Source organism: Hipposideros armiger, unplaced genomic scaffold (genome assembly GCF_001890085.2).
Source record: "Hipposideros armiger isolate ML-2016 unplaced genomic scaffold, ASM189008v1 scaffold_290, whole genome shotgun sequence".
NCBI lineage: Eukaryota > Metazoa > Chordata > Mammalia > Chiroptera > Hipposideridae > Hipposideros > Hipposideros armiger.
Genome location: NW_017731640.1, coordinates 989,285 through 1,009,649, shown reverse-complemented (window position 1 = coordinate 1,009,649; position 20,365 = coordinate 989,285). Strand labels below are relative to the sequence as shown.

Genomic DNA, 20,365 nt, shown 5'->3' with positions numbered 1-20,365 from the left:
TATCCAAGGAAGAAAAAGGAGGGGCAGAACTAAGACAATGGAGTTGGATGACAAAGAAGAAGACCGGAAAGAGATCAAGGAATTGACTTCCCCTCTTCCTAATTGACAGCCGAATCCCAAAGCCCAGGTACACATCCACACCTGGTGAGAAGTAGCTGCAGTGGTCCAGAGCAGGTTAAGCTGTGGTATCTACACAGGAAGGCACTCTACATGGGGACATGGAGTCCAAGCAATCCGAGGAGGGGGTCCATGCTGTAAGGGGCAATCCAGCATAGAACCCAAGAAGAGGAACAAGGATGCCCGCACAGAGGACTTGCCCAGCGTTAGAAGTCAGAGCCCATGCAAGGACAAAAGGACATCCACGGGGAGCCGCTGCCTGGGGTGGGGTGTCAGAGACAAAGCAGTTTGAGAAGAGTGTCCATGTTAAAAAGTGGCCTGGTCTGAGGTGTCAGAGCATCTGAGCAGAGTAAATAAAGGGACGTCCGTGCAGAGGCTGCCTGATACAGGGTGTCAGAACCCCAGTGGGGTAAGGAGGGCATCCATGGTGGGTAGAGGGTAGTGACAACCATGAGGAGAGAGTGGTCATGTCCAAGGGATTAATAAAATAAATAAATGTATTAAGGATAATGGAAACCAAGCTGCTTCCTGCCAAAGAATGTTATAAATATGGAAAGGAAGAACACTAGAATGAATCTTGTGGTGTTGGATTGAAATTGGATGTATTAGTGTGAACTCACACTTTTCAACACACACAGATGGCTAGAGAAACACACACCGATGTAAATGTGCATGTGTCCACAAACACATCACATATTATCTAGCTCTGTTCACCAAGAAGGCAATACCCCATAGCAAGGAGCACACCTAGCATCGAGATTTGTGCTTTTAAATTGCCTTCTCCACTGAAAGGAGAAGTCCTTGGAGAAATGGAAGATTTAAGGGCTAAGGAAAGAAAAGTCAAAGATGAGCACCTTGTGCCTGGAAAGCAAAGAAGTACTCAAAAAATGAGGAGGATGTGTCAAAAGAACACAAGAACTCCCTCAAGCCGGCTCCTACTGATCAAAGCTGGAACTGATTAGTGCAATTAATAATCTGAGTTAATTCAAGGACAGCCTTAAATAAGAAAGGAAATGAAGAGTCCAAAGTCCAATAAACTAAAAGTATGTGAGAAATGGAATATTTATATGATTTCAAAGTACTTTCCCTCCAAACATTTATTAATTACAAAGGGGTAAGGAGTTAGCTTTTCAACAGAGAAGCCTGGCAACACGACCTTAATCAAGTGGCCCAGTGATCATCGCTAATGGGACAAGTCCAAATGCTGCAGTGTCTGCTGATGTAATGAGAAGAGCACAGCATCACTTCTATGAATTTCCTGCTAAAGATGCTTAACCTAGGGGCGGCTGGTTAGCTCAGTTGGTTAGAGCGTGGTGCTGATAACACCAAGGTTGCTGGTTCGATCCCCGTATGGGCCACTGTGAGCTGCGCCCTCCCTGAAAGAGTAAACTATGCCACTGTAACATGAAAGCAGTATGTAACCAATGACCATGGCTGTTCCCCAATAAAATTTCTTAAAAAAAGATGCTTCACCTAAATCTAACCATAAGAGGACATCAGACAAATACAAACCAAGGCTTGCAACCTTCCAATGTCGAGGTCACGCAAATCAACACAAGACTGAGAACTGTTCCAGACTAAGGGAGACTAAGGAGACATAAAACTACGTGCAATTTGTGGTCCTGAACCGAAGCCTTTCGCTTTAAAGAACGTTCCTGGGACAACTGGCACAACTCCGAGAGTTACATGGCAGCATTATATCCATGTGAATTTCCTCGTTTAGATGAGTGTAGTGTAAGGTTATGTTGGAGAATCACCTTGTTTGTAGCAAACACTTATTTAACGGTGAGGTTTGCAACTTATTCTCAAATGGTGCAGGGAAATAGAGTTCTTTGCAGCACAATTACAGCTTTTCTACAACTTTGGGATTATTTAAAACATTTTAAAAACACAAAAGAAAGCACTGCAGTTTAACTGGATGTAGGGTGAGTCCAGGATGCCCTTCAGGCTCCCGACACGAGCAAGTCAATGGTACTAATGGGAGCCAAGGAGACCCTAGAACAGAAGGAACAGATTAGGGCTGGCTTTTCAGTTTTGTTTTGCTGGGGAGTCAGCAGTGGGGGTAGAAGTTTAGGGAGCTGGTGATGGGGCCGGGGGGAGGTTAGATTCAACTTAAGGTATCTGCGGAGCGTCCAAAAGCAGCTCCTGACAGAAGGCTGAGGAGGACCCAGGTCTGGCACGCAGGAGTCTGGACCAAAGCCCGGCTCTGAGCAACCATCGGCCTGGAGGTGACAGTAGAAGCGAAGGTGGAACTACGATCACAAGGGGAAGAGTTTATACACCACCAGGCTCGTCAACCATTTGTGATGACTTGCAAAAATACATATCGTTAAAAGGACAAAAAATATACATGTAAACTGAGGGAGTAAGGACAAAGTGAAAATAAGAGGAAAAACAAAGCCAGGGAAAATACCAGTGCACAAAAATGCATCATACCCCCCCTCCCGCAAAAAAAAACCGCATATAAAAGTAACAGTTTACCAAGAAAGCTGCACATAGCGTACAGAGCTAGAAGGCAAATACGGCCGTAAGGTTCTTGAGATGCAACCCAAGGAGAACACACAGCAAAGAGGAGCCTCTAAACAGTGCATGTGAACACCCAGTATATGCTTCCTTCATAGGCACGTACTGACAGCATAACCCATTGTCCTTATGAAAGAAATCAAGGGTAGGCCGTTCTGATTACTGTCAAAAAAGGGGCTTATATTTTAACATAAAGACAACAATTCTAATTTTGTTGTCATTGAAACACAAATCTGTCTATAACTATGAATGTGTTCTCTTCATTTACAGGACCTAGAATAAACTAAGAATATTAACAGTAACTAATATTATATTTGCATGCAGTTTACAGTTTGAAAGCATTTTTATTTACTGTACTTTATTTCACTCAGTCCTCATACCATCTAGCGTGACAAGCCAAGCTGATACAGATTTAATTTTACTGATTAGCAAACAGATTCAGAGAGGTTAAATTACTTATCCAAAATGACATGGCTAACAACTAGAAGAGTTTTTTTACTGGAACTCATTTTCTGATGGCAGAGTTCATGCATTCATTTGTTCATCCATCCACTCAAACATTTATTGAGCATCTATCTCTTGGCAAATGTTGCCCATTCTGTACTGTTGCTGTGAAGGGCAAATGAAAGAACACAGCTCTAGTTACAAAGCGTAAAGCCTACAAATGGTAGCTACTTCCAAAGCATCATCATTAGAACTCCCTTTTTAAAGATATTAGTCCCCCTTTCATTTTTGGTAAACCAAATATGATATGGGAGTAGAAAAGATGCATGACATTTGGTTAGGACCCACTGGAAAATCCATATTTATGGGACAGGAGTGGGCTAAGGTGAAGGTGGGACAGGTAAAGAATGGATCATGGGAGGCCTCGTTTACCCTGCTAATGAACATGGCTTTGGCTTGTGGTCATCAGAGGATACAAAAGGCATAAGAAGGGGAATGCTATGGTCTCCGCTGTGCTTCGGAAAGATCCCTCCGATGACAGCATTAAATATGGACGCAAAGGAAAGCAAAGGTCAGGTAGGAGGCTTTCATAATCAGCTAGGAAAAAGAGGGTACCCACCTGAGCTAATTGAAGGTGGCCACTTAACTTCATGCTAACTTTAACCTCCAATGTTATGCTGTTTCTGCTCTCTAAAGACCTTGGAGAAACTGAGGCAGGCCAATAAGCCCTCAGAAAGAACAAGTTTTAAACAACCTAGACAATCGTACTGTGGACAACTAAGAAAACAGCATCATCCCTGGGACTTTCTTCCCACAATGGAGCTACACATTATAGTTACTATTTTTATTAACCTACAGGAAGCCCACCTTAAAGTTATTATTGGGTTGTCGGGAAAGTGATGACGTTTTTCTGTTTTTTGTTGCAAAAATGCGTCATGACTTTTCTGACAACTCAATAGTTCATTGTTCCTTTTCAATCTGAATGATTCTCAGTAATTAAAGTTTTTATCAGTCTCAGAACTCTCCATAGTGAAATAGAACATCTGACTTCAGATCAGATGCATTACACTTTAAGCAAAACCTAACACTCATTAATAAACCTGTTGTGATTCAATAAATACAAAAAGTTTGCCAAGTTTGTAAATGAGAATAACAGCATAAAAGTAGAACTTACCACTTAGCACAAACCTTATTTCCTTAACTCTTCAAGTCCACGTAGGAAACAAGGCAATCCCATACTTTTTGGTTTCTCATTTCCCCACTGCATTGCCCAATAAGCACCTATACTTCACTTTCTGCAGCTCTAACTTCCTCAATTGTATCTGCTAATGCTGCCTAAACATCTTGAACGAAACAGCAGCACGTGAAAGACAGCCTGTGTCCTCTCTTTACAGTGAGTGCTCCGCGTGGTACAAGAGTTTCTAATAGTGCATCACGTCATAAAAGTTGTACATATTATGAAATCTCAAGACGGCTATTTTATGGAAAACACATTAATTACATTTACAAAAAGCTCTTATTAACAAATCTTCAGTAAAGGCTGCAATTAATTTATGGAGCAGTGAAAAGTCTAAAAAGGGTATCAGTGATAACACTAGAAAAGAGAAAAGAGTTTCATCTGGCCTTAAACTGCAAAGTTCACATCTAATTTGACTGGTAAGAGTCAGTCCACAGACTATCCATTAAACTTGGAAGGGGTCTTCCAGGTAGTCCAGTCCAACGCCTGTGCCCCTACATCAAGGGTAAAACTCCCAGGGAAAACCCTGACCCATGTTTCATAGCCTACTCTGCCATCTCAATTTATTTAAGAAAAAAATTCTCCTTCAAATATTCAAGTTTCAATTTGGCAGTTAATTTCAGCCTGCAGTTAAAAGGCACTAGCTGTCAGTCAGATCTCTCACCCAGTTCCCTCCTGAAAAGAAAAACTGACAGATCACAGGAGCTTTCTTTTGTAAACCAATTCTGGAACTTTCATGCTTCTTATTTGTTAGGTTAAAGGTTAAATTGCTGACCTGTGCCCTCCTGCTTAGCAGCCTTCCCCTTTTTCTGTAAAGCTTTATTTTGGGGCTGTATTTACATGGATTAGTCCCTTTTCACGCTAAGAAGGAATCTGTTCACAGCCAAAGCCTTAGTTCTGGTTGTACAAAAAGCAGCCACAATTATTCACCACCAGACAATGACCATATTGTGGATTTACAAAAAACCCACCCCAGCCATGGAAAGATCTGTTCTTACTGCACAAAACAATAGAAGAAAAATCTTATCAAGCATTCAAGAGAAAGCAAACAAAGCAAGCCCACTGTGAACTTGATGAAGATGTCAAGCTCCTTTAAAATATATATATATAAATCAACAAAGAGGGGTTTTCTTGTAAAGTCTTGGGAGTGAGACTTTTTCTACTCTGAGTTTCCCTTTCTGGCTAAACACAGTCAGTAGCAGCAAGACACTGACAGCCAAGACCAGCAAATGCTGCCATGTTCTAAGCACGCTTACAGACACTTTTTTAAATGCACAATGCAAAAAGGCTTTCCTTTCCAAATTCACCCAGTGCAAATGCCAGGCAAACGGTTTTGAAGCCAGTCCCTTCCTACACAAGCTCTTTCAGCAAAGGCAAGATTCTTGTCCCAATCTCTAAGGAACGAACATAGTCTACCTCCCCAAGCCCTAATTTACTAATTCCTAAAAAAAAAAAAAAAAATAGGCCATTGGGTTTTATCAAATGACAGCTCCAACAGGATTTCTTCATCTGACAGCCATGAAGTATTACACACCCTGTTTCTTTGGGGTGGGTTTGAATGACAGGCCCAAGTCACGGAAACAAACTTGCACTGGGAACATTTTGTAAGGTGAAGACTTCACAGCTGCTCCAAAAGCTAACTCTAGGCTGGGACACAGCTGTCTACCAAGACATGAGAGCAAATGCAAAGAATTTCTCCCACCGACAAGTCTTTTAGGTGGATGATGTCTATTCTTTTTAGTCTAAAATGACCTAAATCCACTATCGGCAGAAAGCCCCTCAAGTAGAGTAAGAAAGTAAAACTTAATCAGTGATAGAAGCAGGCATCAAAAGCAACCTCCGACTCCCTAAAATAGAACTAGTTTTTTAAATAAATGGTACTTTAATTCATCATAGAGCATAATACTAATATAACAGTACATTTTTGTTTTGTTTTTGTTTTTTAATCTCAGAAAATGGCTCAATTTAAGGCTTCTTACAAATTTTGGACTTAGAAAAATATTTCCATCTGTAACAGTTTTATCTTTGATACAGTCCTGCTCAGCCCTCTCTGTTCCTCCACCTGCCTCTCCATCTCCCCCACCCCTCCCCGTCCCACCAGTCAAAAAGAAGGCAATACCGAAGACTTGGTCACAAAAGTCCACAAACTTGAGAGTAGTAATAATGACTTCTTTTCACAGGGGCTGAATTTATATGTATAATAGTGGAGAACTGGTTCATCAGACTGGAAGACTCTGATAGGGCCTTCAAAACTGACTGAAATATTTATGATAGACATTAATGTCTTCACTTTTTCTCGTTTAAAACTGTACCAACTGCAACTACGTCAAACGGGAATATTCAAAACTTTAAAGTGGGACTGTGATGGAGGTGATTTTATTCTCTCTCTTTCAAACTGCCTGTAATATTTTATCCTTTTTGTAGTATTTTCAGTGCGGTAATCAGTGCTGTGAAAATGAGACGCTTCTGGCCAACGGCCCCACTTAACGTGGCTGTGACAACTACAGAAATCACTTCCAGGCAGAGCCAATGCGGTGTCTCAGAAGTTTGCTTACTTTGAGTTAGGAAATTTATGATCCCCAAGAAAATTAGGACAGCACTACAAGGACCAGAACCCCAAGTAGGAAGTACTTAAACCCCTCACCAACTTCTAGGAGGAAGGAGATTAGGGCACAAGCTACACTCGGAGCCGATTCAAATGTAAATGTGTGCTTCCTCTCAAACAATGATAAACTCTCTCAGAGTTAATAGTTTCTCCCTGAGAGATTCATCTCTCTTTTCAACTTAGAGGTATGTTTTAGAGAAAAGGAAGAAACACATGGTGGGGCTTAGCGCAAAACCTTTTAAATTCTTTGTCGTAAAAGCTGCAGAGTAAACCACATTTCCTTTACTAATCCTTCGAACACTTGTTAAACTTGAGTGCGCTGACAACTTCGCCACTGCAAGCCCACTTTGGTTTCTAACAAGTTAAAGAAAAATAATTTGGTTGTACTAAATTGTATTACCATCTTCCTTGAACACCAAGTGAGAATTTATGCTGCCTTCACAAACCATTGAAAGAGACCCTCCCCGGGGAGAAATAACTTTTGGCACATTGCACAGCAAAGCTAAAGTTACAAAAGCAGGCTAAAATATATCTTTCACCACGCATATATTTTCATTCTCATCCCCCACCCGCTCTCACACACACACACACACACACATCCCAACACTAAAACACAAACACATGCTATGCACACACCCAACACGCAAACACATGCTATGCACACGCATACCCCAACACTAAAACACATGCTATGCACACGCACACCCCAACACTAAAACACATGCTATACACACGCACACCCCAACACTAAAACACAAACACATGCTATGCACACACACCCCAACACGCACGCACGCACGCGCGCGCGCACACACACACACACACAACATTAAAGCATGAACACATGCTATGCCCTCTATAGGAAGCCAAGGACAGGCACAGGAACTGTCAGGAAAGACCCTCATTTTAAGTTCACATTCTGGAAAACTTTTAAATTAAGTATATGAGTTTTTAATAAAGTAGCTTTTCCACATCCTTGGAAATACATTAACAAAACTCCACATTACTTCACTTGCACACAAATACACACACACACACACACACACACACACACAAATTCCAAGCTATGAAAAATAATATAGGTGTTCGTGTCAGGAGGCTGAAAGAGTGGAAAACAATGATTTGATGTGACAGAAGAAAGAAAACTAACTAGACACTGTTAATTATCTAGTAATTAGTGTTTCTTTTAATCCTCACAGCAACCTTAAAAGCATTATCAAACTCATATTTGCAAATGAGAAAACTCAAGAAAAAAAGAGGAATAACTTCCCCAAGGTCAGATCGCTGTTAGTTGCACAGCCATCATTGAGACCCAAGTCCACAGCTTTTTCCACTGCACCCACTGCTTCTGCTAGAGGAGAGGGTGGGGAATCAGCTTTTAGTGAGGAAAATTCCCATGATGTGAGACCACCAGGCAGTTTCCCAGGGGTGGCAGAAAAAGCCTAAAATGCAAAAAGTATGGGCTGCCGGGCCTGGGGTAAAAGCCTCCATTGTACTCTGGGGAGTCTGATGGACACTTACTAAATGGAAAGGAAAAGGCATTCCTTCATGCCTTCCTTTAAACTTTTCATCCTGAGCATCTGCTCATAGCAAAGGCAGAAAAGTATCTTCCAGAAAAATCACTGGAGAGAAAACTGCAGGATAAGTCTTGTTTCCAACATAAATGCTCTCCCCAATTCTAGCCCAGGATTTCCACTAACACACACACACACACACACACACACACACACACACACACACACACACAGAGAGAGAGAATATAGCAAACTGAGCAGCCATTCAACCTACGAGAAATGAGATATTTATCAACAAGTAGAGACTAATTAAATATCAAGGTTCGCTGCAATCAGTTGGAATTGTGTCAACTCATTCATTTGCCCAACAAGTATGTCCTGAGTGCCTCTGATTCTGGTGCTGGGGACATACGTACCAGGGAACCGAGTAAGCAAGGACCTCTGCCCTTGTGGAACTGCCGGTCAGGCAGTGGGACACACAGGGTCTCTCCAGCTGATCATCTGACTAAAAGTCACAATTTTTTATAAACAGAAAGAGAAATGGACTATTCCTCCATGGCTTTGCAAATGCTTCGCCTTCTGTGTGGAATGCCCCCCACCCCAGCAGGCCTTTAAGACACACTGCTGAATGGATGACGCGTGATAGAGAAATAGCTTCCTAAACAAGGACGGGGAAATGGAGCAGTGGTCAGCCCTAAATCTCAACTTAAATTGGGTCTAGACGTGAGCTTTTATCCTGCAGCAGATCCAGAGGAATCCACATAAAACCTGAGCCACCACAATCTCTATCCAGCAAACGCAAGAGAAAAATAGGTCAGCTTGTTCCAGGGTCCACCCAAGGGACCAAGAGCTTTTTAAAAAACCTAAGCCAGACTTGCTGGGGCTGCTGGAGGCAGGAAAGAAACCGAGTCGAGCCTTCCAAAGGCCCTGGGCCTCAAACAGCCTTAGACCTGGTCCCAGTGCCCTGCTATCAAGTGTGCAGAAGGAAAGTGCCTAAGATAGGAACTGACATTTCATTTGCCCCGTTCAGATCTCTGATGTTCCACAACTTCTATTATTGGGTTGTCGTAAAAGTCATGACATCTCTTTTTCTGTTTTTTTTGTTGCAAAAATGCATCATGACTTTTCCGACAACCAAACAGTTTGAAGGATCAAAACATGTAAATCCAACTTATTTTTCTTTAATGATAGTTCAAACTGAGAGGTAATCTGTGCCATTCCTGTATTTAGTTCTTTAATATTCTGTTCTCATATAATCTTTACAACAACACTATCCCCATTTTACAGTTTAGGAAAGTAAGAAGAAAGATCAGGTAATTTGCCCCAAACCCACAGGGATATCAGTCATAAGTGGTAGAGTTAGAATTTGAACCCAGATGGCCTGATTCTTGACACCATGCTCTTAACTAGATTTTGTTAATTATATTTTGAAGTTTTGGGTGTAGGAGGAAGAGGAATTTTTATTAACCAAAATATTTTGTAGGAAGAATAAATTAAATGCTCTGCTTAGCTAAATTTCTACTTCACTGAGAGCCCTGATGAAAATATGTTTCATTTCAGTCTTTAGAAAAGCTTTCCCAATACTTTTGTCAGTTTTCCTTTCATAGTAAATACATCCTAGCAAACTAACGAAATGCTTTCCTTTGATGTTCTAGAAGCCAATGCCATCATTCTGAATATCAGTGATGATTACTGCTGAGGACAGAAAACTGGGCTGAATATACACTAACTATAGACCATATTCCAGAAATGGGCTGTTTTAATAAATCTCTGATACCAGCTTATTTTCTTTGCATCTGGCTCTTCTCACAAGTAGACAGTTTAAATTTAAAAAATCCTAGTAACTGAGGATTGATCATTGAGTTTTTGTTTAACTGTGACATGTAAGTGGAGAAAAATATATATAGGTTGATCATTTGAAATCATTCATGTACCCAGAATGTGTTTTTCTGGAAACAATTCAGAATTAATCCTACGTTTTCTGTGAGAGAAAGTTGGTCATTCAGTTTTCTTTTCACAGAGAAAGTTTCATATTTTCATCTCACTCTTATTCTAGTATTTGAACCCTTTCAAGAAGGAACTTGAATTCTGTATCAGAAGGAAGATTGAATCTATTAACAAAATCACAATTGCAGGAAGTTTTCTTGGTTGGTCTTGGTTTGAGGTTTGTTTTTTGTTTTTCACTTAAGGGTGATGTTGAATTAAGTCACCACAAGAATACCTAAACTGTACCAGTTTCTGTATTAGGTATTTTAATACATATTGTCTCTAATTTATAAGTCAACCTTCCAAATAGATATAAGTCCCATTTAAACAATGGGAAAACTAGAATTCAGTTTAAATAACTTTTCCAAGGTCAAGCAATTAGTGAATGGCAGAAGAAAACTGATGCCAAACCCTACAGGCTTTCCATTACATTGTTTTTATTACAAATTATCCATAAAAATACTTAATGACATTGTTATACTCTAGACAACAATTCATCTGCATCTATTTTCTCTTCAAATAAGGCTTTGAGATAGCATCAAATTCTGATGCCTAAGAACACATAAAAGGTAAGAAAACTCTTTAAATCATATTAAAGTTGCCTGCTGAGCAAAGCAAGCTCATAGTGATGTCTTCAGTAAAGCTTTCTTTTTCTATGAAAGCCTTTGAGTAGACTGCATGTTTTCCATGTAACATAAAGCAGGCAATGCAAAATGTGTTGTGAAATAATACGAAAAGAAGTTCAAAAGCTAGAATACAATTTCCAAAAGGTATTTTATTTTTTATCTTTTTAAGTCTCCTAAGCAGTTAAAGCATGAGGTCTAGTTCCTGTTTTATAGAGCTTGCACTTCACTTTCCACAGGTCTAGCACAGTGGACCTAAACTGAGTGCTCAAGAATAAGTGATTAAAGAACTCTAACTAAAGATTAAATGTATGATAATAAGACCTCAGTCATGTAGACTCCTGGGCTTATATGGCAGTTTTTGAAAAAGCTGAAGGCCTACATTTTTAAGTATTGAAACTTAATCATTTTGGTTGTAAATTTTTCCCAACTAGATTATAAATCTCACTGCTTTTTTAAAAAGGATATTTTGAATGAAACATTTTCTTGATGATCACAATGGACACCAGTTTGGGCTGTCTAGCATCCATTCTTCTTCTGGTAGTAACATCCAATTTTCCTCTGAGGAGCTACCCTGCCCCATTCTCAGGCTATAGATGCCAGGTGGCACAGAACAGGCTCCACACGCATCCTCCCTCACCCCCCAGTCAACATCTCCGTCACCCACCAGGAATCACGGTGACTGGTTCATAGATTGACCTATGACCCAAACATGGCCTAGTACAATCAGTCCTGGGACTATGGCTCAAAAGAATGTAAGACTCTCTTTTTCCACTTGGGTAACTGAATTGGTAGAATATAGGTCTGGATTTGCTAGTAGCCATCTATGCCATTGCATACGAGCACTTACCCAGAAATGAACCTAACACAGAAGACAGAAAGCCAAGAGAAAAAGAGACAACAAATCTCTGAAATATAAGGAGAACACCTAGATCCAGCAAAACCCAAAGCCAGTTTTATCAGTGCATTTCTGTGTTGAAAACCAATACATTCCCTTTTTTGCTCAAGTCGGAGTTCATTGGGCGTCTGCCACTTATGAAAAAAAGAATCCTAATACAATGATTTAATGTCATCAACACGATCAGTAACTGTGCTGAGCAATATAATCAGAAAAACCCTCAGGGCAAGCTAAAACACATAGGGCATAAGCTAAGGGCTTTTCCATGAATAAAGGACTTAAGTTTGAATGCATGGATTCTGAAAAATCTACTTTGGCTGGTTAATTTTACTTCCCATTTTTTAACTGTGTTAGCTCGATAACAATTGCTGAACAGCAGAGTTCTACACAGATATGAACTCTTGCCTTACACAAAAATAACATAATAATTTAAAATAGCAGCTACTTAGGTATAAAACTAACAAAAACATGTGCAAGAACTCCATGAAGAGAACCACAAAAATGATGAACAAAAATCAAAGAATTAAATGGAGAGATATTCCATGTTCATAGATAAGAAGACTCAATGTTGTCAATATGTCACTTCTTTGCAGCTTGACCTATAGAGTAAATGCAACTGCAATCAAAATACCAGCAAGTTATTTTCTGGATATTGACAAACTGATTCTAAAGTTTACATGGAGAGGCAAAAGGCTCAGAATACCCAACACAATATTGAAGGAAAAGAACAAAGTCGCAAGACTGACATTAACTGACTTCAAGAATTACTATAAAGCTACAGGAACCAACACAGGATGGTGTAACTAAAGAAACAGACAATGACTCATTAGAGAGCCTGAAAATAGACCCACATTAATACAGTCAACTGATCTTCGCCAAATGAGCAAAGGCAATACAATGGAGCAGAGACAGTCTTTTCAACAACCGGCACTGGAACGACTGGACACCCACATGCAAAAAACTGAATCTAGACACAGGCCTTCCTTACATTGTCACAAAAATTAACTCAAAATGGATCACAGACCAACATGTAAAACACAAAACTCCCAGAAGATATAATAGGAGAAAACCTAGATGACCTGGGGCATGGCAGTGACTTTTTGGATACACCACCACAGGCACAGGCCATGAAAGAAATAACTTTCTTTCTGGACTTCGTTATACGCTGGACTTCGTTAAAATTAAAAACTTGTGCTCTGCCAAAGACAATGTCAAAAGAATGGGGGGACAAGCCACAGACCAGGAGAAAATATGTGCAAATGACATTTAATAAAGGATGGTTGCCAAAAATATACAAAGAACTCTTAACACTCAACAATAAGAAAACAAAAAGCCCGATTGAAAAATAGGCCAAAGACCTTAACAGAGACCTCACTAAAGAAGATACACAGATAAAAAATACGCATATGAAAAGATGCTCCATATATGTCACCAGGGAAATACAAATTTTTACAATGAGATGCCACTACACACCTATTAAAATGGCCAAAATCCAGAACACTGACAACACCAAATGCTGATGAAGATGTGGAGCAACAGGAACTCTCATGCATTGCTGGGGGGACTGCAAAATAGTACAGCCACTTTGGAAGATGGTTTGGGAATTTAGTACAAAACTAAGCATACACTTACGATAGGATCCAGCAATCATATCCTTGGTATTTACCTGAGGAGTTGAGAACTTACGTGCTCACAAAACACCTGCACACAGATGTTTACAGCAGTTTTATTCATAATTGCCAAAACGTGGAAGCAGCCAAGATGTCCTTCAGAAAGTGAATGGATCAACTATGGCACATCCAGGCAAGGGAATATTGTTTAGTGCTAAAAAGAAATGTGCCATCAAGCCATGAAAAGACCTTAATAGCATATTGCTAGATGAAAGAAGCCTGTCTGAAAAGGCTACATACTGTATGATTCCACCGATATGACATTCTGGAAGAAGCAAAATTATGGTATGGAGACAGTAAAAAGATCAGGAGTTGCCAGGAAGTTGAGGGGGTGGGGGTGGGGGCTGCGTGGAGGGATAAATAAGCAGAGCACATAAGGATTTTAGGGCAGTGAGACTACTCACTATGATACTATAATGATGGATGCATGTCATTAGACATTTGTCCAGACCTACAGAATGTACACCACCAAGAGTGAACGGGGACATAAATAATGGACTTTGAATGATGACGTGTCAGTGCAGGTTCATCAATGGTAACAAATGGTGGGGACGCTGATCATGGGGGAGGCTGTGCATGTGCAGGGCAGGGGGTATATGGGAAATCTCTGCATCTTCCTCTCAATTTTGCTGTGAAACTAAAACTTTTCATAAAAAGTAAGATCTTTTGAAACAAATCTTAAGTAAAAACAGCTCCCATTAACTAAGAACGTGCCATGCCCCCGCGCACCACGCATTCCCACTTAACCCTTTCACCTGAATCAAGTAGGACTACTAGGGCCCCCACTTTACAGTTAAGAAAATGAGGCTCTGAGATTGGCAATTTGAGGGAATAATTTTTCTTTGAAATCAACAAACTTGCTGCTCACATGGATTTTATCATCTAGTAGATGGATGAGTACCTGGTCCACCAAGAGAAGGCCTAACACTGTGAACCAAATACAGCAAGCAGAGCCACACTGCTAGGAATTACCAAAAATTGTGAGACTCTCCTACATCATAATTTATATCCGGATGGCCCCTAAACTGCACTCTTTAGAAACAGGAAGAAACCTGGAATCAGCATCAAAAAAACTAAACATTAGTTAAGAATATATGGCTCACTTTCTGTTACTTTTTAAGAACTGCAATTCAAAGTCATTCTACATAACCCATTTAGAGCATCAGCATAGTGTAATAAAAAGCACAAGTTTCAATCAGGGATATACAATTAAGGCAAAATCCAAAATGTGATCTCAGTAGAGAAAGGCAACTTCAGAGAGGCATACAGGGGTGCTTCAAAGATATAAAATGTTTATTTCTTGAGTAGCAGGTATGTGCATTTCCATTTATTCTTTAAAGTGTACACATACACACGCATATATATTATTTGTGTCACGGTTGTCATAAACTTGTTTAAAAAATACAGTCAGACTAGAATTCAAATCCCAACTCTGTCCTTTGGACAAGTTGCTTCTGTTCTCTAAGCTTTAATCATTCAATACTTATTGAAGCCCTACTATGTGCCAGGCACTGTTCTAGATGTTGAAATCTACAGATAAAAGAAAGATATCATGTCTACCCTCATCGAGTCCCATTTTTCTTACCTATATAATGGAGATGATATTCTTCCTTCATTCCGTAGTGGGCAAAAGCTTTATTACAATGAGCTCTCTCACTGGGCTCACCTCTAATTTAGAGAAATAATCACAACAACAACCCTAAGAAAAGGATACAAGGCACATCATAATTCTCAAAGTCACCCCTGACTTTTTAAAATCAGCTTAAAAGAACTGTGAGATGAGGTTCCACACCTCTGTGCCAAACAAGGTATTTTCTAACTAACATATCTAAGTACTTAAGAGTCAGGAAAAATTACAAAGGTTTTTAAGTATTCCATGTCTTTTGAGTGACTGGAAATTTGTCCCTATTACATGGCAACAAATCAGGGTCGGTATCTTAATACTCCATAAAATGGATTCACATTCACTGGCAATTCAACAGAAGAAAAATAAAGAAAAGCTAAAGTAATCGTTCTGACTCATCCCAAAAAAAAAAAAAACCTATTAAGAAACTCTTGTAGAGTTCATGAATGAAAACTGCCTCTCCTTTGATTTTCTCTACAAGTCTGAGTTTTCTTCCCCCACATTACCTGATTTTTCTAACTACTGAATATGCAAGTAATATTAACCAGTTATTTTGGGGAACATGCCATAGGAATGAAGTTAATACCTTATTCTACAACTTGGTGGTTGTCCAACCAAAGAGGCAAGTAAATTAACCTCTGTGAGGCTCAGTTTCCTCAAAAATAAGACCCATCTCAGAGGGTTGTTCAAGATTTAACAAAGCAGTATTAACAAAAGTGGGACATAAGGACTCAATAAAAGTTAGCTATTTTCTTATCATTTTTCAAGTTTGCTGTGATTTATTATATTATTAATGAAAAGAAATGAGATTATAAATTCAGTTAATACCTCTAAGAAGGGGCTGGCTGAGTGGCTCAGTTGGTTAAGAGCTCACTCAAGAGTGTGAGCTCTGAGCAACAGGGTTATGGGTTCAATTCCCGGTCCAAGCTGAGCTGCCTGCTCAGCTAAAAAAAAAAATTTTTTTTTTAAATTAAAAAAAAATAAATGCCTCTAAGAATATTTTAAACTGAAGTAAAACAACCCTCAAAAGGGCTTCCTCCTCCATTCCACTTCTAAAGAGACAGCATAAATTATTTATTCTTTAAGTCATTTTTTTTTTAAGTACCTAATAATACTGGGCATCCACGGTGATCACAAATTCAGGCCAAGCTCCTAGAATTGGAGTCCTGTGAAGTGAAAGCTAAAGTTCCGAATAACAAATCTGGCTCTCAATATCTTAAGGTGGCCAAGACTCCACTTTCTTCATGATCCTGCTAATACAGAAATGTGAACAGATACTGAAGAGAGATTTTAAAGCCAGTGGGTGGGTGGGTGTCTAAGGTCACCACCTAAAACTACGGGAGATGATAATCTCAGCTAACCAAAGCACCCTGTCTAGAGCATTCCTTTCACAGAATTCTCACTACAGTTTCTCAACTTGACTAGATACTTCTTTCTAGAAAGTGGCCATCGAACTCATGCACTAAAAATGCTGGGAGGGGAGCTCACATAGGAGGAAGCTGGTCTGCCCAACAGCCTTGAGAAGTGGCTGGCCAAGAACAGTACCCACAGCAGCTCACCGATCCCAGCTGCAATGAGGCACTTGGGTTTGCAATGCACTCCAGAGCTTCTGCATGGCCGGTACGTACCATCTGACCCCAGGGCTGGGCAAGCTCATCCCTCTTGCAAGAGCACCCCCTTCTGAGACCTTCAGTGGGACAGACTAAATTCAGGTTTAGGAGCTTCCACAGCTTGAGGTTTTCGGGGACTTCTATGTAAAAGTGGGGTTCTTGAAAAACTACATAAATTAGAATTCACAAAATTGCAATGTGGCAAAAAAAGAAAGCATAAAAAAATTAAAAATGAAGTAGATCAAAGTTCTACTCAAAGTGATCCAACTTCTTTTTAAAACACTAAAGTCAGATGCCTAAATAGCAAGCATCATACACAAAGATGTTCGTTCGCTGGCATTATTTACAACAGAAGAACTGTGGAAACGATCTAAAGATCCAGTTATAAGTAAATATAGCTCATAAACATGATGGGAAACTCACAGCAACGGCAATGATTTTTACAAAGCTATCTTAATAATTTTAGGAAAAACAATGATTGATTAGGGGAGCAAGAAAAACACACGCATATAACAAGAGTTCTGGGGGAAAGTTTATATATTTGATTTACACACATGTAATCACAAAAGACTACAAGGAAATAAATAGACCAAAACATTAACAGTAGTTATTACTGAGTGGCTATTTTGTCTTAAATTTATCAAAAATTTTTAAATTTTATATATACTTAAAAACTAATCAAAACACAAGCTACTAAAAATTTAAAGACAATAGAAAAAAAACACACCAGGATAATTTGCCAATGTATACTCAAGTAAGTTGAGAAAATTTTTAGAATTTTTTTTATTTACAGTGAGAACATAACATACCACAAGTATAAGAAAAATTGTAAGAATGAAACTCCCACAGAAGTTTATAGAACAAAATGTATACTAAATCCCCCAATTAAAGACCCGTAAAGTAGTTTCAGAGCTTTCTAACCCACCTTCTCACAGCAGGGAATTAATCCCTCCAGGGGGATGCAAACAAACTTCAAAGAGAAGATTATGCCCAGACACTAGTACTGCAGAGCTAAGGTTTATACCTAAATTTGCTCAGGTACTTTAGCAGAGATCAGAGATGCAGATCCCAGGAACAAAGACTAACTTTAAGGCAGAGTCTTTGCAATCATTTAAAATGGCAAAAATAATGCACTAAATAATAGTAGAAAAGGGCAAATATGACAAGTTTTATTAAAAACAAATAAGAAGGTTAGAGAAGCAGACAAAAGTTACCTAAAATCAAATATGAAGTGGCAGCATATTCACTGTTAATAGCAACTAGGAAATCTTACAAATTTCCAAAGAAAGTAACCGGCACCATGAGTTCAGTTTGTGTACCCCAATTTTATTGGTACAATATTTGGAAGGTATCCCATTCAGTGTCATGGGTCTTGATGCAATGTCCCAGCAGAACTGACAGATCACATGTTCCTTCTGTGAGTGTCATGGAATGCTCTTCAGAGCACAGGACACATGCAAGTTTACAATACACGTTTGAGTAAACAGACGTTGAAAGTTGCTGATGGGAAAAAGAACTGTCTTGAAAGTCTACCAGTATTTCTCACAGGCCTTTCTCACACGTGTCATCTTTTGATTGTGAGGTAACTTGAAAGTCATGATTTAGATGTACGTGATCATTTTATAAAAATATGTTTTAAGTAGAGGAGTAACTATCTAAGCAATTCAGCTATATTATTTCCCAATTTTCAAAAATCATGGAGAAGGGGTCAAATTTAGAGTTTAACTTTTCTAGATATGAATCATCTAATAGAAAACTAGTCCTTGGTAGATTAAAGACCTAAATGTGAAAGGCAAAACTATAAATTTCTTATAGGAAACGTCTTGTCTGTAAGGTAGGAAAATATTGATAAATTGTACATTAAAATCAATAAGTTTTGACCATAGAGAGAGTGAAAGACAAACTATAGAGTGGAAGAAGATATTTGTAATGCATACAAGCAGATAATTAAGATGCATAATATGTAAATAATTTCTTCTAAATCAAGAAGGAAAAGGTAGAAAACTCAATAAAAAAACAGCAAGAGACTTGAACAGGCAATTTTAAAAAGAAGCTATTCAGGAGGCCAATAAGCATACGAAAAGGTGCTCAATCTTTACTAGTCATCAGGAAAACGCAGATAAAAACAACAAAAAGATATTACTGCACAACCAAAAGGGTGGCAAAAAAAAGAAAGAAAATCTAATTGTACGAAGGACTGATGAAGTAGTAGAGCTATAAGGATTTTCACCAAAGGCTGCTGGAGGAAGTATAGATGAGCACAATCAATTCTGAAAAAAGCTTAGCATGATCCAGTCATCAAGTATGGTATCTATCCTATGGAAATGTGTTTACATGCACCAGGATTCATGTATAAGAAAGATCACAGCAGCACTGTTTGTAATAGTCAAAAACTGTGAGCAACTTCCAGGGTTTGCAACAGTAGAATGCATAAACTGTGATATAATCCTACAGTGTGTTACACAGCCGTGAAAACAAATGGCTACATCCACACACAACATGGATGGCCCCTACAAACATCATCTTGAGCAAAAAAGCAGCACAACTACACACAGAATAATTCTATTTCTATAAAATTCAGGAACAGGCACTAATAAATTACATTTTTCAAGGAGGTAGACTTAAATGTTAAAACTATAAAGAAAAACAAAGAAATGGCTATCATAAGACTCTCCTCTGAAGAAAGGGAGAGAAGGGCCTCTGGGGTGCTGGCCAAACCCACCTCTAACATCAAGGGTACAAACAGAGGCCCACGTACCAGTGTGTCTAAATAGTTAAAAGACATGAAACAAGCTTACAAACTATTAAATAAAATACATTCTATCCTCCTATCATGACAACTATGCCTTTATAACTGCCTGGGAAACCAAATTCATACTGAGAACTTTTGGATTCCCTGGAGTTCCGTGTGGAAACCTACCTGGTGGTGCCAGGAAAACTGGCCACTGGCCTCCTGCACAGCGCCCCCTCCTCTACCCCATACTGCCAAGGACCTCGCACACAAGCATGCGGTGACATCCAAGCTCCACCCCATACCCTACTCCCCACTAACAGCCACCCTTGGGCCCTCCCTTGGGCCTGGGCTGTACACACCAGCAGCCCCGTCTACCCTCAGAAAGATGGCCCCCAGGAAGAGACTCACACAGGCTCTGGAAATAAGCTCAGGGCCATCTGGGCAAGAAATTCTGATATCCTAGGTGCTCTATGCGTGGTCTAGGATGGAAGGGTTCAGGTTCCAAGGGGACACGTCCCATAGGCCACACAGGCTCCTTGCCCCATGGAAGAGTCCAAAGCAGGGTCCTCTAAAGCACAGGGCAGAGAGCCCTCTGGCAGGAACCACGCAACATTCTCTTTCTTAACCTACACAGCAGCAACGTGCGTACTCACTTTATAATTATCTGTTTAATGAGATACCATCTCACCCCGGTCAGAATGGCTATCATCAATAAATCAACAAACAACAAATGCTGGCGAGGCTGTGGGGAAAAGGGAACCCTGGTGCACTGCTGGTGGG

General features: G+C 39.6%; 1 protein-coding gene and 1 non-coding gene across 2 annotated transcripts in view; one reads left to right on the top strand and one right to left on the bottom strand.

Moving 5' to 3' along the window:
• The window catches only part of DENND1A (DENN domain containing 1A), a 493,284-nt gene that overhangs the window by 431,969 nt on the left and 40,950 nt on the right, over positions 1-20,365 (bottom strand). The gene's annotated exons all lie outside the window — the stretch shown is intronic.
• On the top strand, positions 1,402-1,475 carry TRNAI-GAU (transfer RNA isoleucine (anticodon GAU)). Its single transcript has one exon. It is a non-coding gene; the product is annotated as a tRNA-Ile (tRNA).